The sequence below is a fragment of the Kryptolebias marmoratus genome, linkage group LG11 (assembly GCF_001649575.2).
Source record: "Kryptolebias marmoratus isolate JLee-2015 linkage group LG11, ASM164957v2, whole genome shotgun sequence".
In the NCBI taxonomy this organism is placed as follows: Eukaryota; Metazoa; Chordata; class Actinopteri; order Cyprinodontiformes; family Rivulidae; genus Kryptolebias; species Kryptolebias marmoratus.
The window spans coordinates 10,091,907-10,119,426 of NC_051440.1; the positions used below are offsets into that span (position 1 = coordinate 10,091,907).

At 39.5% G+C, this 27,520-nt stretch overlaps 1 protein-coding gene across 18 annotated transcripts in view; it reads right to left on the minus strand.

The window, feature by feature from the left end:
• The window catches only part of LOC108230054 (neuronal cell adhesion molecule-like), an 81,263-nt gene that overhangs the window by 35,372 nt on the left and 18,371 nt on the right, over positions 1–27,520 (minus strand). For 16 of the 18 annotated variants that reach the window (XM_037978209.1, XM_037978220.1, XM_037978211.1 and 13 more), the window contains one exon: positions 13,170–13,244. The exons of 1 other annotated variant lie outside the window; for it this stretch is intronic. The gene's annotated coding sequence lies outside the window, so the exon portion shown is untranslated. Of the gene's footprint in view, positions 1–13,169; positions 13,245–16,989; positions 17,128–27,520 lie in introns of those variants that run through there. One more of the 18 variants, XM_017405882.3, reaches the window with a different exon arrangement.

Consider the following 27,520-nt stretch of genomic DNA (forward strand, 5'->3'; position numbering starts at 1 on the left):
GTGTGGGCACAAAAAAGCTAGATGTGAAAGCAGGTGTCCATCAAAATCCACCCACAACATCAGAAGACAAAGTGTGAACAATGATTTGGAGCTCAGACATTTGCTGCCAGTGCGAGCTGCAAGAGCGCACAATTTTAAAAGTGTCACAAATCTGTGAGAAAAGTAAGCTGTGAGAAAATCCACTGCAGGTGGATGGAGGCACCGAGTTTAGATTTGATGAATGCCACCTCAACATTCACCGCTCACAATAGGCCTCTCCTACAGTTCTCTCGTCCTCATTGTCCTCCAGCGGCTCTTTCCACCCCACCCCACCTGTGCCTGTGAAAGGTCAGCGTAGAGGAGGGTCTTCACCCCCCTTCCCTGGACCATAGCTACCACTCCACAATCATCCACAACACTGGAGTCCAGCGCCAGGAAACTCAATCAAAGAGGGGCTTCAGAGGGCTAGAAACCTCTCAAACCCTCTATTGTCTCGAGAAGGTTCCCCCCACCCTGCCACTGGTTTATATGTAACACTGTAAGAGGAGTTGCTCATTACTGCCGGTCCCAGCTTCCACTTTGTCTCTTTTGTGTTACGTCCAGAAGAATCCAGTTGCCCAGCTGGGCCAATAAAAGAGAGTGCAGCTATGTATGAAAAAAAAAGAGAAACGACGATAAGAAAGTAATTTGCTGAAGTGTATGATAAGAAACATACATGGCATATGAATAAGATGCCGTGCGTTCACCTCGATGGTTTGACATAAAGCAACAGTTCAGCGTGAAACTCTGTCACGATGGAAGAGTATTTAAAACTTCTGTTTAAAGTCTGTTTAAAATCGTCCATTTATCCCTGAAGGTAGCGTATTGACAGACAGACACGACACAACGTGGGTGAATGTCAGAGCAATCCATTATCGCATAAAGAAAGCACTATGTAACAGCTCCCCCCTCCCTCTCTCTTAGCCCCTCCTCAGCTCTATTCACATACAGCAGGTGAATACAAATCTGTTCCCCTTCGCTGCTTTCCAAAAGGACTCACCATCCAATTTCAGATGTAGAGAAGACAAACAATAGTCCTTTCAAAGTGTGAGAAAATCAAACCATGGTCTTCATTATTGGAGGAAACAATCAAGAGATATACCTGCCAAAACACTGATGCAGTTCTAAAAACTGAAGAAAAAAAGTGTTGTTGTTTTTTTTCTAAAACGTTACATATTTACGCTTCATATTTAAAAATAAGACAAAATGATTCACACAGTTGCAAAATTGTAACAGAAGATTAATCTTGAAGACCCCATTTCTAATTACTCAAGAATAGCGAAGCTGCGTGGTTAAGGGACGATTTCCAGTCACCGTAAACCTGTTGATTACATAAATAGCAGTTTAAAATAGAAAATGTGCAACACATAGATTTTTTTTGTTACCAACTGTTCCACTTTTCTAATTTGTTTGACTTTTACTCGACTTCTCACTGTAGTTCTTGTTTCTACAAGAACAAAACTGACACGATGGAAACAGACTGACTCAAAACAATAATTTAATGCTCAAAATTATGACAAGGTAATACGTGGTAAATGGTAAATGGCTTGCACTTGTATAGCGCTTTATCTAGTCCAAGGACCCCAAAGCGCTTTACACTACAATCAGTCATTCACCCATTCACACACTGACGGCAGTAAGCTACATTGTAGCCACATCCAAAGAAAAACAAGGCCTGGTATTTTTTTAAAGGAAAGCATATTGCCAGTTGACCTTCATGCCAGAGTTTTAGACTAAGATCATCTTGTGTTGTGAAATGATGGAGTAGTAGTTGTTCTTGTCAAACCTTGAAAATAACATTATCTTGTGCAATACTGCAAGATGACATGCTCCAAGAATAGTGTGTGCTGTACGTGAATCAGCGACTACACCATCAAATTTTAGCTCAATTTCTGTAAAACTGACTAAGTTTTAACCATTCTTATGGGGATTTTATAGGGCAATTGGCTAAGAAGGCCATGTTAAATTGGGGGGACTGCAAAATTTAATAATTGTACGTGTACATCCAATAATTATAATAAGGTTCATTAAAATTCATTTAGTCGTTCAAGAGAAATTTTGCTAACAGACAGACACAAACACAGGCAAAACCATTATGGCTATTTGATGGTGAGCGATATTAACAGAAAATGTTTACATTTAACATTAATATTTATAACACAACATGTCACTGTCTTTTCTCACTTATATATTTACTACAAAGAAAAAACTCTAAAGGTAACTTAAAATTAAAAAAAAAAATTCAAATTTGGGCATGTGTACAAGTACTTTTGGTTCTATTAACAGTTTTAGGCTTAATTATAATGCTATGTTATGAAAGATGCTAAAAGCAGCCCCCTTATCTCGCTCGACAGTTTTTTACAACACTCAGTAAAAAATCCCCGTCTGGCTCCAGTATTTGGAATTTACCAATCGTACAGACTCGTGAAATAAAAGCAGTGTTAGGTTTGGAGATATCCGGATAAGGATTTGTTTTAACTTGAGGATGTATTTCTGTGTTTCTGCTCCGTTGGCTGCGCCCAGATCAGAGTCTAAACCTTAGAGTGTTGCTAGGCAACATAAAAAAAAGACTGGCGAGACTGTGTATTTTAGTATTTTTGAACATCCTGTGATGACACTCAAAGTGGAACCAGAACAAAAGTTCCAACGTTCTAACTTTGGTGGATCAAACTCAGGTCTCGCCGAGAGACTTGCAGAAACGCCCGCGTGTTGCTGAAGGTATTGTACGTTAAAGTGACAAACCATTATGAAGACAGATTCTGCTAAGAAGGAAAAAAAACACTCACAGAACCCCAGCTCTTGAGGAAAATCCAGGTAAAATTAGATATCCTGGGAAAAACGTTCTTGAAGTTAATTATCAGTATGATTTATAATATAGATTAATAAAAATCTCTGAGGATCGCAGGAGGTTTCTACTAATATACCTTATTATCCCTTCCTCTATACAAATTATTTGACCTGAGATCAAAGTTTTTTAAAACAAAGAACTGTGCAATTAAATAATGTTATTTTGTACTGTGTACCACGTAAAGTAATAAATTGGAAGAAATTGTGCTTTCACTAAATATTGGTACAAAACTGTTGAATTTTTGAATTATTAACTACTGAATTAGAATTTGAGAAGTTTGAAGTAATAAGTTACATTTCTTTCACATTTCTCTCCAGACTCGGATTAAATGTCTGGGATATGAGTTTGTGAACTGAAATTTTCACATGTGAAAAACACGTTAAGTGTACATGTCACATATTTGAAGCATAGGTGAAATGCATGTTTTGTACATTGAAAGTGTGCAAAAAAAAAACCACATGAACTTCAAAGGGAGAAAATCCCATTCACACATGTAAAAACATGTTAAATTTACAAGTAATATATGTGAAACACACGTGAAATGGGTTTTGCACATGGAGACATGTCATTTTTGTTTCGAAACCACGTTTTCGGATGTGAAAGCATGTTAACAAATGAAACATGTTTTGTACATGTGAAACGTGGGTTTTAGGAGATGTTCAGCACAATCACATATGGTCACTTATTTTTTCATTTTAAGTGCATGTGAAAAAAAGGTTAAACTTGTGCATTTTTCTGTAAAGGAATATAAAAATTGCTTACCAAATTGTCAAAAATCTACAAATAGATTTGAAATTTCTGATTTGTAAAGAGCAACAGTAGCACGAATCTTCCAAATACAGCGTTACAAAAAAAGAACAGGAAAAAGGTGCCAAAAAGAAAAAAAACTGTCATGATGATGAGCACCCCAAAAAAAAGTATGGAGGTCTCCGTCTATAAAATGTCAGGACCAGGTCAAAGAAAAAAATCACTGAAGACAGAAGCAAGCCTGGCCAAGAGGAAAAAGGACAGCAGGACCTTTTACAAAATGAAGAGGCTGCTTCTTCATCAGTCGACATTGGCAGAGAGTTACTGATTTTGTGCAATTATAGTTAATGGAAATTAGTTTGCAATTTACACATAGAAGTGGGTTGTTTTCTGTGTTTGAGTGTGGATAAAAAGATTTCTAGGTTCTGTGTTTATGGGGATATTTTTAGAAACAAACATAAAAAGATGAGATTATTTTGGAAAGACACGTGGATGGGGTTATTTTCCAGTAATGATGATTTATAGTGGCTGTGAATGTCAACATATTACTGTTTGGACAGTTTTTGTTGTTGTTGTTTTTACAATGTAGAAGACTATTATCCATCTGAAGGTGACAAGAGGAAAAGAAACCAGAAGAGGAAAGCCATCGATGCTGAAGAAGCACCTGAGAGGAGGAAGACAAAAAAGACAAACAAAACACGGGGAAAAAAACGACCCCAAAGAGGTCAGTGGTCCGTTACTGATGTAGCCTTTGGTTTCATGTGAGATATTTACAATTAAAACGCTTGTGTTAATGTGTGTCTTTCAAGGACAATATGAGGAGGAAGATCCACTCGGCGAAGGAGGATGTGGATCTGTATTTGCTGGTTATCGAAAGGCCGATAACTTGCCTGTAAATGTTACAAACACACTGACATATTTCAAACATTCAAGCACACAATTAGATCAGTGTGCTAAACAAAACTTTGTATCTTGTAGGTGGCTATCAAGCACACACCCAGGAAAATGTGTGAGCAACACTTGTGACTGTTTTTAATCTGTACGTTCACTGCTTGCTGGATTATAGATCATTTGTGGGGGGATTTTCTCCCTCACTCTCCTCTGTATTGGTATGTTTTAGGATGGTTAGCTGATGGACAATCTCTGGGAGTTTGCGTTTGTTTCAGAGATAGCGTCAGTCATTCTGCTTTTGTTTTGTTGTTTCATAATGAGTATGATTAAACTGAGTTCAGAATTATGAAACCTGTCACACCACCGCCCTGGCCTGTTCAGCTGCTGACATTTAGACGTTTCCTCTTTCAGAATATACTAAAACAGCTGGTGGATGCTGCGATCCACCATCAGTATAAGAGCCTCTTCCACCGAGACGTTAAGGTGGAAAATATTTTGATTAAGACGGGCTCAGATTGAAGTGGTCCTGTTCGAAGTGCTACACAAGATATCATTCAGGTCCACTCACTTTCACCCTTGGGCCAGAATACTAGCAACGACTTGATGCAGAATAAGCATGGTATTCCGTCTTGTGTGGCTGCTCTCATCTGCCCATTTGTTCCAACATCAGGCCACTGTGACATCTTTCCCACATGCTGGGGAGTTCACAACCTCATGAAAAACTACAATGCAACTCCTATCAAACTCTGTCAAGTACTGGTAACATTGTCTAATGCATCTATGAGGCATCTTCTGTGCCTGCTGACCTTCATTCCCTGTTTTAACTGACTGTCAGACACTCTGGCAACTGCCTGATAACATTTTCACTCCACTTGTTGTCCCTATTTACACCCTCTAGTGCCCATTCTGGACATTTTAGCTTTTTGCAAATCTAATCATACAATATTCACCCTTCACTTGTCTCCATGTGAACTAAATTACATCCTAACTCGAGCATTCCTTCTGAGTGCTTCAATTATTTTTGTTAGTAAGTGTGTAAATGTTTTGATATTACATTGAACTACTGCATCCCTGCCCATTGCTTCTCTTTTTCTTCATACCCTTCAGATTGCTGAGATTTCTTGAGAAATGTTTAGCTGTATCTATGGAGGAGAGTCCAACCCTGGAGCAGCTCCAGTGTCCCCCTTGGTTCACATAAAACACACACAGCACTCACATACTTTTAATTTGCTTATTTTCTAATATTAGTTCATTCAGGTCAGATACGAAGCTTGATTATAAATATAAAAACACAGGACAAATTTTGAAATAAAAATAAACTTGAAACAAGGTTAAGGTCCACGTGGTGGTTAGCACTGTCACCTTACAGTAAAAATGTCTCCAGTTTAAATCATACCTAGAGCCTTTTTCTGTAGAGTTTGTATGTCCTCCCTGTGCATGCATGGGTTCTCTCTAGGCGCTCCGGTTTCCCCCCACATTGTATAAATTGGATTTAAGTTTAATGTAAGTTTTATGTATAGAATCCTAGGATGACTTTTGATGGAAGTTGGCAATATAAAGTGAAACTTAACACAAAGGACATTATTAAAATAACCACTCAACTTCAACTAGTCTTTTCTTTTTACTCCAGGAACCCACATTTAATTAAAAGTCTAGCATTACCGTCGCCTTTCATGACAGAGATTTTAAATCAAGATGGCTGCCAGAGTCATCCACCACAACCACATCTCACAAGAGGTGTTAATGCTCGCAGTATTCAAAAGCTAATCAGCTGAAGATGTGCATCCAAAGATTACTTTCTGCAAGTTTCTTTAAAATTCCTCTCCTGGCTCATGAGATATTTTGGTAACAGACACACATGCACACATACAGTACACAGAAACACCTTCACCTGTCAGCAGACAGCAATTTAAGGAGAAAAAAAAAGAAAAGTCTTTTGCTAGGATTACCATGTCCAGGATTTCCATTTTAAAGCCTTTGGATTTAATGACTGAATAATTGAACCTGGTATTTTATGAGCTGAGAAACTTGCAATCAACCAAAATGAAGTAGCAAGGGAAAATAACATTTCCCTCAAGCAGATGGGAGTACTTTTGTCCAGAAGAAATGTGATGACCCCATTTTGAACTCAAAGATTTATCAAATTAAAGAGTGTTTTGGAGAAAAGAAATCCCCTGGTGCTGAGCAGTTGATAGAAACCGCTGGCGTCTTGTCAAGATTTAATGTGAACATGTTTCTAACTGTTTCTTGGGTGTGGAAGAGTGACATGTTAACTAATGAACACTGGAGAAACTAACAAAGTGTTAATGTTCTCATAAAGGAACTCCTTTTATGTTCTGTCCAACTCTTCATGTCAGATTATATGAAAATAAGCTTTAAAATAAACCAACCAGAGGCCTAAAATCTATGACTTTACTGGTATGAGATTGTCTCCAGTATCATCCATCACTTGGAGAGTTTGAGTGAGCAGGGTCAGAGTTTTGCCTCTACCGATCATCTGGCCCCGTCAGAAATAATGGTCCCGACAAGAACTGCTCCATCAGCCCTCATCTGTCAGACGGCGTTTCCGGAGGAAGTAGCGCTTCCATTTAACAGTAACAGTCCACCCAGCTTCCAGGAACAGCCTCTGTCATGTGTCTGCGTTTGGTGGGATGAGACGAGTCGCTAATGCAGGAGAAATGTATGCTGAGTGTTGGATAATGGTTGGTTGAGGTTTTAGAAGAGCTTTTTCAGACTGCCACTGTCACTCAGTGCAGGTATTCTGCACAGAGAAACGCTGACACTGAAAGGTTGAACATGTGACTTCAAGTTACTGGTCAACCTGACCTTAATTTCGTTCAAGCAGGGCCTTCCCTAAACCATACAATCTTTTTGCATCGAAAAAGATTAATTACAATTGACAGTTCAGACCTTTTAAAGTGGGGTTCTGTGGAAAGCTTATAAACTGTTAATATCTTAGCTGTTGTGGATCATTCTTCAAACAAGCCTAGTTAGGAGAAATAGAGTTCAATTCTGAGCTAATAAACTTTATGCTCCTGTAGGTTTGGCTCTATGTAGTTATTTCAAGATAAATATTATAATATTCCTGCCTAATGGTTCCACTGGAAGGTCTACAGCTAGCTGCTGCTGCTTTTTGCACTCACAAATAACTGTAAAATTGTCTTTAAATAGGTGTTATGTAAAATTGACGGTGGCGTAAATTAAAATTAGTATTCATATAAATCGCTATGAAGTTTTTGAACCTGGAGGCATCTGCTGCCTACAATAGTCAAGTTAATTGTTCACGACTTTTCCACATAACCTCACTTCAAAAAATCTGAACTATCTCAAATAACACAGAACAAAGTAATAATTAGGGCTGCACAATGTTTCAAAAATATCAGTTTGTGCAATATCAATATCACAACGGATTGCAATGAGTTACAAACTTGGAAATATTTGGAAATCAGATGGGCCCCCCGACTGCCCTAAATGTCCAAGACTGCCCTAAGCAAAATGTGGGTTAGTTTCAACTATTATCGGGATCACAACAGTCAGCAATAATATTAGAATTGCAAGTTTTTCTAACCGTGCAGCCCTGATAATAATCCAGCCCAAACTCCTATTTTTGAAAGGGTAATACACATGGTAGCTATGAAAGAACTTGTCGGTATGTCCTTCAGTAACTTAGATGTGATGCAACGTGTTAAATTAACCAATACTATAGAGTAAATGGGAAGAAAAATACTTGTATGAGGAGACTTGGAATAATTTACAAAGAGGTGGAAATGCAAAGACAAACGTTTGTTTGCTTGCTATTTCAGTGTGCTGTCACATTTCATTTTTTACTCTCTCGTTCCCAGGAGGTAGAGATTTCTCATTAGAATTGGCTGAGTTGCAGGTGAGCCAGGGGTTACATCTAAATTCAGGCATTTGTATTCCTCCACAACACCCAGGGAGCAGGCTGTTTGTAGTGATGAGCAGATAGACTTGGCCTTGAACCAGGGCCCTCGCCTACCATAAATCACTTGGTTTCTTAGAGGCCATTCCAAACATATAGATCCCACCAGCTTTAGATGGCATGAAGACAATCTTCACTTTCCTGAAGCCACATCAATACTCAGATGAATCAGACCCCAGGAGTGTGAAATAAAAATAAAAAAAAAATGACTGGCAGGCATTTGAAGATTAACACAAAAGCCTTCAGTCATGCAGTCTGTCAGGCCAGGTTTAGGTTAAGTTATGCTGGCTGTGTATATTCATCACAACCTGGCTTTAAATGTTTCTCTAGCTTTTTGTCAAAGAAAAAGAAACTACATATTCTTCTTAAAAAAATCAAACCGTTGGCTTTCAAATTAAAGAGTTACATGAAAAGACTTGATACAGATCTTATGTATGTATGCTAAATTTGAAGCCAACACCAAAAAGTGATTAGCTGAACTAAGCATTAAACTTGGAAGCAGGAATCAGCAGCTATTGTGGCTTGGTTCAAATACTAGTTCCAGAATATGATGCAGAGATAATTCACAACTTTCATTTCAGGCTGGACCAGACCATGGTACAGAAGAGGGACCAGAAGCTAAAATTTGGCCTTGAGGAAGGTTGAGCAAATGAAAATAACAGAGAAGATGGAGAGACGCACCTCAGATACAGAACAGACACTGCAGGCTGTCAGTTCGAAGTCACAAAGCCAACTTTCTCCACATCCCTGAAAGACAGTGAAGAAGAGCAGAAGCCCCTCAAGTGGGGCCTCACTGAGAATCTTCTCATCCTTCAGCCTGGTTTTGTCCCTCACTGTCTTTATATCCATCTATTCATCTACTTGTTTATTCATGTCTTTCTCTCCAACACTAGCTGTGGCTTCCTCCATCTCCCCGCCTGTCTCTGCTTCTCACTTAACCACAGACACAGAAAAGAAAAACACTGGCACATCCACAGAAACCTGCTTTCTCACTTGCAGTCGACATAACATACACGGACAAGACTGTTGACACAGGGACCAGTCAGAGAATTGTCAGGCTCATATCAAAGAGGCACCTCAGAAGTATCTCGATGCGTTCATCTGAAACAATGTGCGCCGAGAGCAGCCCAGGAGCCCTCTGTGAATGCATGAATCCCACCACTGATCTGCAGCTCGTCTGATCTCAGAACAGCAGCTCTGAGATCAGACGAGCTGCAAGGCTTCATGACCAAATGCGAGAAAGAAGCTGCTCCTCATTCAGTACATGGCAAATCTGCTCAGGTACCCTGGCACTGGTACAGTAAAACCCGAAAATACTGAAATGAGGTGTTACAGTAGGATTGGGAAACTTTTACGTTCTTACATTTGACTTATTGAGTATAACTTGTTGCTTTACTGGGAATAAATTCTCTCCCTTCTGTATTAGAAATATAATACTGATGATCTAATAAGGAGCTACCTCCTGTTTCACATTGCCTTTTTTATTCCTAATCTTTCGTGGTAGCTACTGAACAACTCTAATGGTGGACAGTGGAGACATAATGTAAAATAAGAAGAGAAGGGGATGGAATGCACCAAATAAATAAGGCTTTGGATAAATTGGAACAAGTGATGTTGCAGCCCAAAAGCCTTACATTTTATAGTTCAAGCCATTAAAAATGTTAAAAGTCAATTCTAGTTTGAATTACAAATGACATTTTCATGAAATATCTCCTGTCGTTAAACTCTTGGTCTTTCACATCCCAGACTTATCATCATGCTATCTTATTTTGTTTAGCTTGTTGAAGGTTATGGCTCTAGGACGTCAACAGAACCCCCTGTCCATAAACACCTCAAACAGGATCGGAGACAGGGGGAAGCCCTGGTACAGTCTCACGTGCATTGGTAAAAAGCCTAACTTAGAGGATGCAAACAGGGACCAGATAGTCCACATTAGAAAACCTGGGCCCCCCATACTCCTGCAGCCCCTACCACAAAATCCCTCAGGATACAAGGTCCAAGAATTCTCCATGTCCCCAAATCTCATGTGGACTGGACAATCAAACTCCCATGACCTCAGAAACTCTGCAATGGTAAACATCGTGTCTATTGTTCCACAACTTGGACAAAAACCACACTGCTCCTCTTGAAGCCAAGCTCTGTCAATCAGTCAGAACCTACTTTCCAACACCCTAGAACAAACGTTCCCAAGGAAGCTAAGCAATATGACCCCCATGATAATTGGATCACACTTTTTGGTCCCTTTTTTTGTTCTTCTTGCACCAAACATTATTTCTCTCTGATAGCAGGTCTTTTTCCTTGTTTTTTTATGAACTTTCTAAAACTTTCAAACACCAATAAAGATGTTCTGTCATGTGCATGTACAATAAATTTATATTTCCAGTTTTTCCATTGCAAAAACTAATGGGTCCCTATCTTCTATTGTTAAAATCCTGCTTGCACGGCTGCTCTCCTTACGCCTAAGTAACTGCTGAGCTGTGACTTCTTTTAGGATGCAAAACTTATGAACTCGTCAAAATGAAGTGAAATGAATCTGGATTTAATCATAAATATTGCCACTGAAAATCTGCTTACACCACCTCTCCTGGCTGGTGAGGTAAAGAGTTTATTTAGGAAAGCACATATGAACTGTATTAAAATCAACTGGCAGATATGATAGATTGTAAATATTTGCTGATATTACACTTTATGAAGTCCAAGCCCATTCCCATCATCAGTTGTACCAGTAGAGGCACATTTTCGACCCACAATCTTTTTCCCACCCAACCGTATTTGGCATCAAAATACTCGAACAGTCCCACACTCCTTGTGAGAGAAACTGGTAAAGTACAGCAGCATGGAGGTAAACAGAAACCTCTGCGGCCTTCTGTTGGAGGGCCATGGACCTGAATGCAGCTGTTCACAATAGACACTTCACGCCTCACTGTGTTTCTAACCAAAAATTCAGTCTGCAGCTCCAAAGTGTGGCCCTCTGTGATTCGGCCATTGAAAACTGTAGACTCAGCCTCTCTGGCCCGCAGTACGCATTCACAACAAGCAACCACCACAGTGCAATGACACGGGTGACATGGAAAGAATTCAGAGACAAATAGACTGATAGAAAAGCAGAGGCAGAGAGCAGGATTGTAAAGTTAGTATCTCACTGGCCTGTGGCTGTTGGAGACTAGTTGGTGACTCAAAAATGTTGGAAAATACCAAGAAAATATGCAAATTTTCCATTGCAGTCTCACTGAATTCTGTTTACGAGCAAGTGCCTAGCGAGCTGTGCATTTGTGTTTTGAGCAGCCAGTTTTCCAGAAATCCCTACCTGTTTCATGTGCACGACTTGTAAAATTGTATTCTAGGTCATCCACATTATTTTGTTGCCCCACTTCCACCCACATTTGTGCCCACTTTGGCAGCCACCCCTACATTTCTAATTTAATCTACTGGAGTACACTGAAATGAAGACGGGCAGATTTGGACCAGTTTTTCAATCATTATTATTTATCATCAGCAGGGTTTTCAGACCTGGACATTCAGGGCTGTAGCTCCGATGTTTTCTGTTAAAGGAGCGCTCCCATGCAGGTGTCAAAATACAGCTCAGTGGGATACCACCTTAACAGGCACATAGATGGATAAACTGGGAGTAAGCCCCCCACTGATACAAACAAAACAACTATGGATCCGACGGAGGAGGCAGATCAGCTTCAAACTGTTTGAGTCTGTTACCGCTCGACTTTCCTCGACTGATATGGTGCGCTGCGAGGCTGGTGTAGAAAAGCTCCTTCACAGTCCGATGGATAATCAACAAATATGTCAGCTCACTCAAAAGCATTAGATCGACTCAGTCTCAAGACAGCACAATGAGGGAATGAGTCAAAGATCATTAAGGATAGTTTACAATCCAGTTAATGTATGCTGGGATCTAATGCTTAGTGGTTAGAGCTGTTGCCTCCCAGCAAGAAGGATGCAGGATCGATTCCCGGCCTGGGGCCTTTCTGGGTGGAGTTTGCATGTTCTCCCTGTGCACACATGGGTTTACTCCAGGTACTCTGGTTTCCTCCCACAGACTAAAAACATGCATGTTAGGTTAATTGATGACTCTAAAATTGTCCCTAGGTGTGGATGGTTGTTTGTCTCATTTGTCTCTATGTGGTCCTGCGATGGACTTGCGACCTGTCCAGGGTGTCCCCTGCCTCTCGCACAGTGACTGCTGGGGAAAAGCACCAGCTCCCCGCGACCCAGAATGGAGAAGCGGGTAAAGAAAATGGATGGATGGATATAGATAACCTTTTTACCTCTGCACACTCCATTATGACACTTTATGTGTCAATGTAAACGAGGCAAAAGGGCACACTTTAGGATCTAATGACTATTTTAGGTTTCCTTAGTACTGACACTTACTGCTGATTCTAAAACAGGCTTGGTCTGTAAACAAAGCACTGAGGAAGTTGTGACTTTTTGCCTCAGAAAGTTTTAATAATTTGTAGTATTAATATTAATATTTTTTACACTCTTATAGTAAGGAGCTATTTAAACTAGGGAAGCTTGCAAGTCATGGCAACACACTGACTTGTCTGTGTTCACATCCTGGGGGGTACTAGACGTGCCTTTAAGTAGAACGTTTTATTTTGAAAGGCTAGAAGTTTGCACTGTTTTTGGAAAATGGTGATATGTGAGAAAGTGCAATGTGATGAGGAAAAGAAGGAAGATCTGAAGTTACAAATAATGTTTCCGACTTACTAGAGCAACTCAAATACCGTCTCCTCTTCTTCCCTGGATAGTTGTCTTCTTCTTCCCCCTGTGGTTTTCTTTAATCTGGTTAAACAAAAATGGGGGGAAAAAATAATACATTTTAACTTACCATTCAACTTTTTTTTCATCTTTTTATGGAAACAACCAACTTCAAAGAGAACCAAAGAACAAAATCCCACCTGCCTTTAAAAGTTTCCTCAGTAGGAAGTTTTGTATAGCACTTTCTTTAACAATGGGCACACTTCTTTATGTTTGGATTTATAATAATCTGCTCCCTTTCATATTGGGAGTCTCTTCCGCCCACAATCACACTGCAAAATGTTCCAACAAGAAATCTCTCCAAATCAAAGGCTTAGTTTTTAAAGGAGAGATTTTTTTACATGTAAATCATCTGTGGCTCTTTGGAAATGTACTTAAAACACACCCAACTGTGAAAAGATTTGGAGGTGAAAAGAAAGCAAACACCCAAGCTGCGTAAACCGGAGTGTGATCATGAATCAACAGTGTGTAGTCCAAGCTGATAGACACAAAGGCCTGCAGCTGAGAGCCGAAGGGGAGACACATCTCCTCTCGTCTTTCCTCTTGTCTTATCTGCAAGACCTCTTCATCTTCAATAAGCCCCATTTTCCGTTCTTATATTCTAATTTCCCCTCTCCTTTCCTCCTTTTTTTTTGCCTTTTACTGTCATCCTCACCCATGTACTAATTTCCCCTCTCAGACTGTCTTCTTTTCAGACTGTCTTCTTTTCAACCTCCACGTCTCCAGTTTTGTCTTAATTGTCTTCATCTCTCCTCCCCTTCACATCTCAGGGGTATCTCCTGCTTTCCAACCTGCCCTAACCAGCTCTCTGTTCTTCTGCCGTGTCTTCTCATTCATGCAGCTCAGAAAATATTCAGAAAATAGTTAATTTCTGAAACTGTTGTAAAAAAATAAAAATGTTTTGGAAATTCTAAACCGAAGACTGTTTTAGGTAAATACAACTTTTTTTCATTTCACAAGGTTTTGTCTTTTTATAAAACACTGTAAAAAAACAAAACAAACCAGAAAGTCTTAGATTACAGCTCCTTGGTCTGATCATGAACATTTCCAGTGTTTACTCACTAAAAGGTTTACTAAAGTTTTATTTTGTTTTTTTCCTGGATCAATTTTCAATTTCTTGACTCTGATTGAGAATTAGGAAGGTTGGCATTTAAAAAATTATAAAATCATTCCCAACAAAGATTCAGGCATTTTGACTTGAAATGCCTATGCATAGTTATACAAGAGCAGAAATCCACTTTGGTCTTGGCCCCGCTTAAACTAGCCCTCAGCTCATCAAACCGGTCAGAATGAAACTTAATGTCTCCAAACTGAGGTCCTTCAAAGAGCTGTCTACAACAGGTAAGATAATAATTATTCATGAACCTTTTATAGAACCCAAAATTCACACATCTATATAAGCTTTTTTATCATCTTTCATCTCCTCCTGTCATAATTTCTCCTTCAATGTCACACACCTTCCTTTATATCTGTCCTCTCCTTTCAACTCTTCCCTTCTCTCAGTTGTGGCAGCTCTATCCTGACATAACTTCTCCAAAATGAACAAAAATATGAAACAAAAAAAACTGTTCTAAAAGCCACATATGAAACAAAGCTTCATATTAAACCAGCTGCCTTGGCTATTTTTGCTGTCCTGCTACATTACGTCCTGCCTGCTATTCTCATCGTGAACACAGACACACCCAAAGGAATTGACAAGCAAAATGATTGAAAAAGCCAATCCAATTTACTGCTAGCAAAGGCTTATCGACTTCAGTCTGCTGTTCAAAATAAAGAGTCTGGAAGCCCAGCTGAGAGAAGCCGCTGTTTCCACTTGATTAAATACAAACACAACTTTCTGTGCCACCACACAGATGCAACAACAGGTTTCTATTAACCCAGTTTTACACAAATATCATGTGTTTCTTCAGTTGTTTTTCCTTTTTTTTTTTGGTCTTATTAAACAAGATTTGTCTCTGCAGCCTCCTTGTACATTCAAAACTTGTGTTTTCGTATTCTGTTCTTCCCAAACTCACATCATTTATTTCAACCATCTGTGCAATTCAGAAATTTCAAAAACCTGACTGCAGTCAGAATACGGCCACAAATTCAATGTTCCCACAGCACTGGATCTAAATTGTTTTTGACCCAGTTTTTTAAAAACCTCACTAACACAGGTGCTTTTCTCTCACACCATCACACTGTATTACTGCTGACACATGAACCAGCGTTACAAGACGTGCACCTCAGACTTGTTTAGGTCTTGCGTTTCCCGCTTGGCACGACCCAACTGATCATTTCTGCTTCAAAACAGCTGGTTTCAGCTGCAGTTCCCAAATAAGACGCGTCAACAAAATGACCTTTCCACATCCTGTTTGAACCATCTGAGTCCTGATCCCATCAAAAGCAGCCTCGCGCCATGACGTTGTGACAGCCGTCCCTCCGCCCCACCTCTGCCCTTCGACACCGCAGAGCCGGGCAGGGCTCAGTCCAGACCGGCTGCCATGGTGATAGGACTGAAAATAACCAGATAGCACGCAGACGTCGGCCGGTGAGCAAATGTCTCCAACTGTATCTCTAATAGGATGAAAGCAGAGCAACGCTTTACAAGAGGGGAAAAAAATGAAAGTAAAATCCAACCAAATGGGTTTCATAAGTGAAAAATAAAGTTGAGAGAAATAATTACTGCCTGTCGCCTCGGGGAAACATTTTACCATCTTTCAGCTCTTAGTTTTGGTTTTCTGGAACCACAATCTAATGAAGTAGACTATGTTGAATATTAGATAAGAAGTTCAGGAAGCAGTATATTATAAAACTATAAGGTAAAAATAAATAATAGTTGGTGCTAATTTCATTGTTTAACATGACAACACATTGAGCTGCACATAAACAGTTTATGGGTCAATGCATGCTAATTAAAAAACTGTTGAATTCAGGTAGAAATGTGGCAAAAATTGTTACACAGTTTAACAGTAACACAGTTTTAATGCAGAGAAGGGAAAATCGAAGCAATATCAAAAGCATCACAGCACAGGTCATATTGAGCTGTGAATTCTTTTCTTTCTCATATTTTTTCTTTTCTTCTTTTCTGCAGTGCACAAAGCCTCCCTCCAAGGAGATTTTTTTGCCTTTTTATTATGTTATATAAAATGTGACAAAGGTAAAAGTAAAGTGAAACGTCAACAGGTCGAACAAACACAGCTCACTGCAGATAATGCCAAGTGGTGTGGTCTCTAATGAGCAATGTTTTCTCCTCCAAACTGTGTTCTTTGTGTGTGTGTGTGTGTGGTGTGTGTGTGTGTGCGTGTTTGTCAAACAGGAGAATGGAGGCTCAACAACAGAGGAGCGGCCTGTGGGTTTAATTTTAGAGTCTTGGCTAATGAGAGCCAGAGCAGAGCTACAGATGACGCTGCTCCCGCAATGAAGTGTCCTTACCGCCAAAGAGAAGTAAAATAATTAGAGTTGAAAAACACTCTTTTCTTCCTCTGAGTGGAATTTACTTCAGAAGCCATGTTGGAAGAGAAATTCTCTTTTAGCTTTCTCATACCGTTTTGCCTTTTTTAGCAAACTTCTTAATATTAATTATAGGTTAGGAGAAGCTGTTTCTAATCTGACTTGTTTGTTGAATATTAGAATCCAGACAGTTTTATCCCAGTTGAAGAGACAAAATATGGAAAAAATAAATAAATAAAAAAAGATTTATATAAGAAGCTCACATAAAACATCAAAACTTGAACTTTCTTTATAATAGCGGCTAGATGACCATTAACCAACAAACAGAAGAGCTCACCTTTGTTTATGCATATATCAGTAAGGACAAATCCCCTCAGCTTGTCATTTTTCACAGTTCAGCGATCATAATCCCAGTGGCTGTGGATTCCTCGATGTATCTGCTCTCACTGAGTGACAGTAGCGAGAGAAGCTGTTTCCCTCACAAAATCAGCCCCCCAACACACCCATAACCCCTCCTCCCACAAACCCTCCCCTCCCCTCTCACGCTGGGATTAAAACAACCTTTTTGTCCATCCACAAAAGGGGTTAAACATTTCCTGGTATCACATGAGCGGCAACCAGAAACCACAAAGTTACCAGGTTGGGTCTGTGCTTGCACGGGGGGCATAAAACATGCATAAAGTTATTTGTTTTGTATCAGACGCAGCTGTCAGCAGAATAGGCAGATCACAGAGCATAACTTCCTCTTGGATGAATATGGCACGACATAAAAGCAAAGCTGACACTTTAATTTCATGTTAAGTCAAACAGCACTCGGCGTACAGAAAGAAATAACTGTCAGCTGTGCCGATTGTGCTCGTGTCAATGAAGGCTTCTGAATGTTCAATAGAGGGTGGAGGTAGAGGAGAAACGGAGCAGCTACTTAAATAAAAAGAAAGCGCCTCAGGGGCACATCCTAAGGACTTCCTTTCCCATACAGTTAGGAGCCAAAGAAAGTGCTCACCTACACTCGACAGATGTCCCTGTGCAATCTAATCTAGTTGACTCAGAGAGGGGAAGCTTATTTATTGCCGACTCCTCACCAGTATTATTGCAACCCATTTTAAAAGAATAGATGTGGAAAGTCTTTTGACGTCTGTTAGCTATGGTTGCAGAGGGCAACAATGGTTTGAAAGAATGAGCTTTTCTTTGTACCCAACCTTAAATAGCACTCCTCTCACAACAAAAGCACAGAAAATGTAACATTATCTGCATCAAAGAACACTGTCTATCCCAATGAACAAAGACTTGGACTCCTTTATCCTAGGCCCACATCTTTCCGCCCTCAGTTGAAATTCAGTTGCATTTTTACCTCTGGGCTGTTTATGCAGTTTTAACAGACTTAAATTGAAAATTTCCATTGTGTAAGCAACATTTTTATTTATTTATTTATTTATTTTTTAACTATTTTATTGTGCAAAAGGACCCACTTATGTTGTTTTTCAGGTAATGTTATTTAATACTGCTAGGATTCAGATTTCAACTACAAATCACATGATAATATTCTAAAACCATCAGCAAAACATCAAACTGCTGATGCGCACATCCGGTTGGCTTATAACTGGTCAAATGATCTGCTGATTAGCAAAAAAATACAACATGTAAGGAAAGTCTACAAAATGACAGAGGTGTTTTGCTTTGGGACCTACGTTTATTTATTTCTAAGCCAATAAATCCGGACACAAAACTTTAGATTTGACCATTTGAAAATGCCTAACCTTGATGTTGGCACCACTGCACAATAAAAACTGCTGGGCTATTTTGATAACTCGACTACTGAGTTAAAGCTGTTGTGTAAAATATTTGATTGTCCTGACCAAATATTGGGTCAAAAAGCCAGTGGTTGGGTTGGAGGTAAGCCACGTCATTCTAGTTATGTCAGTCTTGACAGGACTTCTGCTTTAGACAGTAATAAGTAAAGCTTAGGTGGGAAAAAAAAACAACTCATATGATGTTGTTCATAAGATATGATGTTTACCCCAACTGTATTTGTTAATAACTTTAGTTTGTACTGTAGACAACGAGTTGGTTTCCTAAAAGAGCATTAGTTGGTGCTGGCTGACACTAATAGCTGTTACCACCAGCTAGCACCAACCCATGTTGTCATTACCGAATAATCCCAATCAAACAACCCTGCTGAGTTAAAACTACCCAGGGTGTAAAACTTGATTGGGGCTGCATAATATATTGTAAACATATTGTTTTTGCAATATAAATGTGTGCAATATCAATATTGGAAGTACAGTATCTACCTGGACTGCAATAAATCATAGGCTTTTGTATCGTACCATGCAGTCACGCTTCAATCTCTGTCTGTCCAGGATTACCACACTAAATATGACAGAAGCTGAGATGCTAAAGCACGCAGAGAGTCTTGATATAACATAAACACTTGGTTAGGGTTTGAAAAACTTCACCATAACTAAACTGCAACAGAATACATTAGCAGAGGTTTTACAAGTTCTGACAGTCACAAGACTGCAAATATAATCTGAGTTAAGCTCAGTATTTCACAAATCTAAAAGCATCTTAATGTAAAAAATGTTGATAGTAAATTAGAAATAAAAAATAGGTTGCTAGCGGGTACTGCTTCTTTTTTTTACTTACATGTGATTTTTAGGTATTTGCAGTAACTATTTCTGTTTTGAACTGATGCTAAAATCTGAGTGCATCTTTAGTTTCTGCTCAGGTGTTTCCACTTGTTGCAGTTTTATAAACTTAATAATCCAAAGGTAAGTAGTCTCACAAGACATTCACTGTTCCATGCAACTGTACAAACAAGATTTTCCACCTTCTTGCATCAATGAATCCTTCAGCCTGGATGCTGTCAGAGCTTCTCTGCGCTACAATTTTACTTCTAATTTACTAATAACCAGCCTCATGGGGTTAGATATGTAAACATCACTCAGCATGTGAAGCTTTCTCAGGACCTACCATCACAGCATGAAATGCTATTAATTTAAAAAAAAAAATGGATCATGAATAAAAGCCTTCATGAAAGCAGACATCTTTCAGAGGAATGATGGATAGAGTTGAAATGTATGGATTATTGTATGAAATGAGTGAAAGGGCCATATTTCTCTGAGAGAAGGGCGTGATTGACCAAATCTAATGGGCATTATTTCTGCACAGTGACTCTGTAGAGTAGAGACACTGGGCGATCCCCGCCGGCCCATTGCTCCTGCAGACACACACTGAGATAGGGCTGCCGCCCTCCCTGTTCTTTGTCACGGCACCAATGGAATAACCATATTTCAATGGCGACTGCATACTTCAGTGGCAACTTTTACCAGAGCGAAGTTTGCACAGAAGTCTCAGGCAGCCGTCACTGGAGCTGAACGCTCTGTGTGTGTGTGTCTATGTGTGTGTGTTTATATGTGTATCCATAGTGAGGGCTCCTTTTGAGTTTCCTATTCAGAAACGTGAATGAGAGTGAAATATGATTGGCTCAGGGATGAGAATGAAGGTTTGGGTTCACAAGGCTATCTGGGTAGGGTGGTGGGGGGACACTTCTGAACAACTTTATTGCTGTCAGCGACAACTAGAAGACAATACAGGTTATTTAGTTCTCTAATGTTTGTCCCTTCAAGTCATTTTCGGTGCTCGTGTGTTTAAGCACTCTATACAACATGCTGTGTTTTCTTGGTTTTATGTCACGTTGTGTAGACAGCTGTTAAAGTGTTCTTCAGTTTAAACTAATAAAGCATGAAAAAGGTTTGATAGGACCTGACATCACTATCCTCAGGCAACTGCTTTTCTTTGTCTCCGTCCATGTATGCATAATTTTAAACTTGTTAACTCTGGATGAACTCATTACAATGCAATAACAGCAAGGAGATCTGGAGTCCTGAGCTATCGCAAAGCAAACCGATCATAGTGATGCCAGGGAGGTGGTTAATTATCCACGGAGCTACATGTAAGTAAAGGAATTTTTCAATATTAAAAAAATAAACATGTTGGATAAAGTTGCATTGATCCAACAGGCATCCGAAACCTCTCAGAGGGCACAGAGGAAAACAAAGTGGTTCTGTGTTCAGGGAATTTACATGAATTACAGCAAGGCACCCATAGAGACGGCCGTGACCCCTCCTCAGTTTTTTGAAACTAAACAAGACTCTGCTCCCGCCCATCAACACACACACACAATGACACACTGGTGGAGAATGGTGTTACTGGTTTCCATGGTGCCATGAGGCTCACTGACAGGACTGGAGTGGTAACATGCTAACAGACAACAGCGAGGATGATGGAGAGGGAAAGAAAAAGAGACAGGGAGAGAGCGGCAGAGAGAGCGCCGTAAAAAACAAAACAAAGCGAGTGTAGTATTGAAGAGATTTACCACACACAGGCAGCAGCCCATCCCCGAGGTTAAGGACCTGTGTGTGCCGTATTTCAAAGAGCCAGAGCAGTGACAGGCACATTGTCTCTTCCCCTTAAATAATTACACCTCACATGGTCATTGTAATCTAAAATACTATGGTATAAATTTGTTTTAATATAATTTGGGGGCTTTATTTTGTGTTTTCGTATAATTTCAGCCACTGAATAAATGGAAATTTGAAATGCACAAACAATGACAACCAGCAGAAAACACAGGATCACAGGGTTTCATACAAATTAACCATCCAGTTATTTCTGGGATAAAACGCAACTGGTCACTTCACGTTTGGATGCTGCTAAAAAGCAGTGTCTTTTAAAGTTAAATTTAAAAAAAGAACTGGTTATAAATTACATTTAAAGTTAACAAAAAGTCTGTAAGAGACAGAAAAGGATTTATGGGCTCTTTTAGACCAAACAGTCAGAGGGACAAACTATAAACAGATCCTTAGAAACACAGTTTGATGAGCTTCAAACGTCTTTAGGTCCATGAGGCACAGAGAAGAGAGGACACTTTCCACAGCAGATACAGAAACCATAAAAAGATAACTAGAGTCCGAGAGCACCTAATGTAAGAGTAGTTACTTCTCACTGTGTAAATTCAAAGTTGCCTGCCAACACTTTCCATAATTTTCTTCTGTTGTTACTTTCCATACAAATTGTCTCTGTTCCAATTATATCATTTTTTTCTGCACAGATCTCACAGAGATGTTAAAACTGTAATTAAAGAAAGATGCAACCAGGCAACAAATGGCAACACTTCATCATTCAAGGTGCAAAGAAGCAATTTAGATCAGTAGAACCTTAACTTCTCCTCTTTCAACCCACAAAATAACAATGAAAGAGGCTTGTGACTCAAACCATTGCTAGTTTATGTACAACTAATCCTGATAAACAAGAACATACTAACAATACAATGTGAACTGCTGTGATACTATTATTTAACAATTTATCATGACTGTGTTTTTCTTTTAGAGCAATTACATATGAAACGTGTCATTAACGTGTCATCTTTTTTTTATTTAACTTAATTTCTGGAAATAATCTTAGGACCCCCACTTGGTGTTTTATAACCCATGGGGGGTTCCTGACCCCAACTTTAGGAATCACTGGTTTAGCTTATCTCAGCCATAATTTACCTAAAGTAAAAGTTAAAGTTTGTGAAAAATAATTTCACAACAGTCCTTCAATCCAAGAGAAAATGTGCCCAACAACAGGTACAGACGGTGCGTCCCATTTGAACCTGGACATTAGAACAGCCAATGTTGGTTATTCCAGTTGGAATAATCAACTGGAAATGCCCCTAAAAGGGGAATTCCAACTTAAAAATGCTAAAGTTTCTCACTAACTCCCACTTTCAAATCCAGTATGGCAGCATCATCCCTAAAATGTGGAGTAATAAACGGTTTATTCTGTCAATTTGCACTTCAGTAAATCAGTTGCACACATGGTACTGTACAACCTCTATGGGTGAAGGCTAAATTGATTGTATGTACAAGGTGCAAAGAAATATGTTACCACCTCGTAATCCTAATAGCAGCTACCCTGTTCACTGAGCACAAGAGCTCATTTTCCAGCGCAACTGGAAAATGATTAAGTTGGATGACTTACGTTCTGACTTCAGAGGTAATCAGAACGCAGCATTAATGCAGACACTTCTGTTGTTAATTTTAATATTCACCTGCATTTCCCTTATTTAATTTTCCTAGCTACTGGCTCAAGTAAAACCTGTCACAATCTCTGATTCTCCATGGGGTTTTTTGCCATGGGTATCAGTTTTTCTTTTATTTCAATATTTTTGGTGACTTTTTTTTTTTTACCCACAGGACAGATGGTGCAGGCTTAGAAATACATTTCACATGCAGAAAGAAATGTTTTTAAGACTTGGCCACCCTTGTCGAAAGGAAAAATAAAAATAAATTACAATTTTTTAATGAGAATAAAGCACTTAGTTGACATTCCTTTGGTTTATCTGCAGGATTGTCAAGAGGCTTCCTCTTTACAATCAATCTGATTATCTGACCTTGCTGTAGCATTGCTTTTCTACTTGACATGAACCCCTCCTATGAGAAAATAAACAGAAGTCCTGCTCATTTCAGCTATTGTTATCTAACCATGTTGAAGCCAGCGACTCAGAGTGAGTTGCCAACAGTAGCCATAAAGCATAAAGCAATATGGCAACCATTCATGTGGTAACAAAGCAGAAGAGGAAGCACTGCAGCCTGCTTTGACTCAGTGTCTGTTTCAGGGCTTGCCTCCAACTGCAGAGTGCACCAGCTGAGGAGATGAGGGGAGGTGGAAAGTATCCAAGAGTTTTCTGCAGCAAAGCGAGAGAGAGGCCCACTGGGCAGGTCCTCCCCCCCACCTACCCCCCCACCTCTATATGCTCCATACTGTCACCCATAAGAAGCTCATCTTCAGCCCAGTGAGCAGCGAGCATCCGCGGGTGTCAATAAACACACACACACACTCTCACTCCCTCAGTATGTGCATGTGTGCTGATCCCTGCGTCCATATGCAGCCACAGAAGGCGTAGGGAGGTGTGCACCTCCTATGCCTCCCCAGCAGGACCAATTTCCATCCGCCGTCTGTGTGAGAGCGCGATCGATGCCGCATGGGGTGCGCCATCCAGCCTGTTCATTACTGCTGGAAATGCTATGGCCATAAGCAAAAACAACCTGGCCCACTGATGCATAACACAACATCCAGAGATGGATGGATAGGCGGCACTTTCTTTTACCACTGCACTTAAACATTAACCCTTTGGTTTACAAGCAGCTATGGGACAAGCAGACCTTGCTGCTCAACTGTCGTTTGTGATCTACATTTCATTACTCTTCATTAGTTTCATTAGCCAACCACAACAACAGCTGAGGGAGCTTGGTGTCCTCAGATTATATCTTTGATGTGCATGTTTGTGGCAGCAGGAGGGGAATTACATTTTTCTTCTTCTCGTCTTCTTCATCCTCGCCCATGCTGTGTGGCTAACTCTCACACCACCTGTCTGCTCATCGCAAACTCAACCTCTAAAGACCCTATGAGCATGTAAACAAACATGAATCATTTCAATTAATTATTTGGAAATGTATATTTAATTTGCATATTTAAAAAAAGATATTGGCTTCATGTTACATATCTGATGTGAACACGTCTGCACGAGGAGAATGAAGATGTTAGCAAAGATTCACAGCAGTCTGTGAGCATATTATTAGGGCAAAAACGTGAAAAATATAACAGAAATACATTTCAATTTCAACTGTAGTTTTCTTTTCAAGTTTGCAGCACTTCTGGGTTCATGTCACTTTTGCAGGCTGCTGTGAATGAGCACAGAAACGTAACAAAGACTGGTTTCTAAATACTGAATAAAAGCTTCACGCCATACAAAGCGGCACACCTGTTCAAATAAAAAAAAAAGAACAGAGCTTGAAAAGAAAAAGCCAAAAGAAAAACCTTGAACTGCACTTTATCTTTGGCTGCTGTTTGATCTACATGAACATGAAATGAGCAGGTCTTTAACGAGTCCAAAAACCAACAGGGATCCTTTGTCTTCTGCTTTTGTTCAGAAATATAGGAAGAAAATGACAGAAAAAACAACTTCTATTCACTCTGTTAATGCATATATTGCCAAAAATAAACAACTTTAATGTAAGTTATACAAGCCGCAGCTGGTGGGGTGGGAGTGTCAGCGACAGTATGTTAAGGTGCTCTATGGTACAAAGGAAGCATGAATCAGGCTGTTCGTGGCAGGCAGACACACACACACACACACACACACATCTTATTGCTCCAGGTGCTGAGAGAAAAAATGTAGGAAGACAGAAGGATGAGGTATCAAAGATAAGGAAAAAGCAAACAAAAGAAGCACAGTGAAGCAGAGGAGATGCTGTCTAAGTGGTTGGTGTGTGTGTGTGTGTGTCTGTGGTGTAAGTGTGTGTAGTGGACAGAATATAAGAAAGAGAGTGTAGTGTACATCCCTGCAGCATGAATCCACCAATGTTTGTGTTTGTACGGTCAGGTTGTATGTCTGTTTGACTTATGAGCAATGAAATATAAATTTCCTGTTCTGTGTGTGTCGACGTGTCTTCACAAACAAAGAACAAGTCGGGAAAAACACTGAAATGAAATTACATGCAGAATAGCTTGACTGTTGATAATTCCTCTTTCAAATTCATGCTAATAACTCGTCTGTTTGTTTTTCATTTACTTGATGCTGCTTGACAGAATGTGTTACATTACTTTTGATCATCATATATCCATCATATATTTTCAGAACCTTTCTACAGAAAAGTTATGAAAAATAATGATCATACCTGGTGTAAACACTTTTCTGAAAGATTTTGGTTGGGAGAAATAGCGATTAGTTCTGACAGCACTCACGAGCCAATGGCTAGTCCAAAAGCAGCCAAGATTAATGTGGATTTCTGCCATCTTAAAACAACTCCAGACTCAAACTTTTTTTAAGGGAACATGTGAATTGTTTAATCCACCTTTACGTCATTGTCAGTTTTACATTTTCTACGATTATATGCAAGCAACCATATAACCGTATAATGCAAGGAACCTCAGTCAGGAGAAGGTTGCCTGCTGGGAAACAAGCATGCAATGTCAAAATACAAAGACGTGAAGGTTTATAAAACAGTGTTTACATAAAATTGTGTGACGTTTCTGATTGTGGAGTTGTTTCACTCTAAGTTGGCAACAATCTGAATTCGTCTTGGTGCTACTCTGACTAGCCTTTACCTCATCAATCCATTCACAATTAAAAATATAGCAATCCTTAAAATGAATGCATATCATCAGCTGCCTTTCATGCCAGAGTTTTGAACTAAGACCATGTTGTGTTGAGAGATGAGAGTTGTAGCTTTTTTTTGGTCAAACCTTGAAAATAACATTACACACAATGTGATATTATAAGATGTAGTATGTGTTGTGAATGACTCTCAGCTACTACTGTGACCAATTTTAGCTCAGTATCTGTAAAACTGACTGAGGTATAGTTATTTTTGTGTCGATTAGCTGTGGTGACCATCTTGACTTGGCTTGACTCCAAAAGTGAATCAGTTCCAGATGTACACCCAATAGATTACTTTTTCAAAGCTTCAATAAAATTCCTTCAGTGGTTCATGGGATATTTTGCTAACAGACAAACAGGACTGACTCCTGCAGTTAACGCTAAAGTTTTAAGCAAAGATTTCGCTTAACAGGTAGGTCTTAGAGTAGGTGTTGTGAAGGAGTATCAGCTACAGCCAAACCAAATTTTAGCCCAATACCTTCTGAATTGACTGAATTATAGCTGTTTGGCTCCAGAGTTATAGAAGTACAGTTAATGATTACTTTCTGAAAGTTTCATTAAAATATGTGCAGTGGTTCATGAGATATTAACGGACAAGACACGAACGTACACACAGGCGCAAACATTATCATCCGCCTTCGCTTTTCACCAGCGGGTGATAATTAAACTCTATTTCACCAAACTGAGATCATTCAAAGGGCTACCTGCAGGTGGTAGGAAATTAATTGTTCTTAACCTTTCCATAGCACCTCTCTTGAAAAGGTCTCAACTATCCCTTTAGTAAAAACTCGTGCCAAAAAGTGATTTTTTTTTTTTAAAGTACCTTTCAGATTAAAAGCCTAGCCTTGGGCACTTTTTCTTTGGAGATGAGACTGTAAAGCGGACTCGCGCCGGCAACAGCAGCAGGGGGCAGAGAGAGTTTCAGACTGTCTTCATATTCTGCTCAATCCAATAAAAAATTATCATAGCAAGCTATTTAATGATTCGCTTACAGATTCTGTTTTCAGTACATTGCTCTGTCTGACAGGGAGACGTGTTGATAAATGTTTTATATATATATATATATTTAGACGGTTGGAGCTCACCATCAGATAGCTCTCAAATCTTTATTTACTGCATTAAGAGACATCTTTATGATGTCTCTTAATGCAGAAATGGTTTAGTGCAATAAAACACGCATTTACAGAGACTAAAATCATTATTTTTGATAGCTTACAGTTGTTTTATTCCAGGAAATAATGAAGTTTCCTTTACATGAGCTGGTGCTTTCTTAGAAACTCAGTGGAGGAAAAGCACACATTCCTTCATCCCTCCCAGGATTCCTCTTTTTTTCCTCCCTCCCTCCCTCACCTGCTGTCTTATTCCTCCTCCTTTCCTCCTATCCACCTCTCATTTCCTCACGTCTCCTTCCCTTCCCTGAGCCTGCGCTCTCTGGTGCAGGTGACAGCTCAGGCACAATAGGATGATATCACTGGCCAGTTCCCAGCAGCTTGTCTGCGAGCTGCACAATAACAGACTCGCTGCAGCGTGAGTTGGCGAGAGAAAGAGAAAAAAACAGTATATATATATTAAAAAAAAGGAGGAAAAAGAAAACAGAACGGGAGAAGGAGCGAAAACTAACTCAATGTGCTGCCTAACAGATAGCGAAAATGAAAAGATT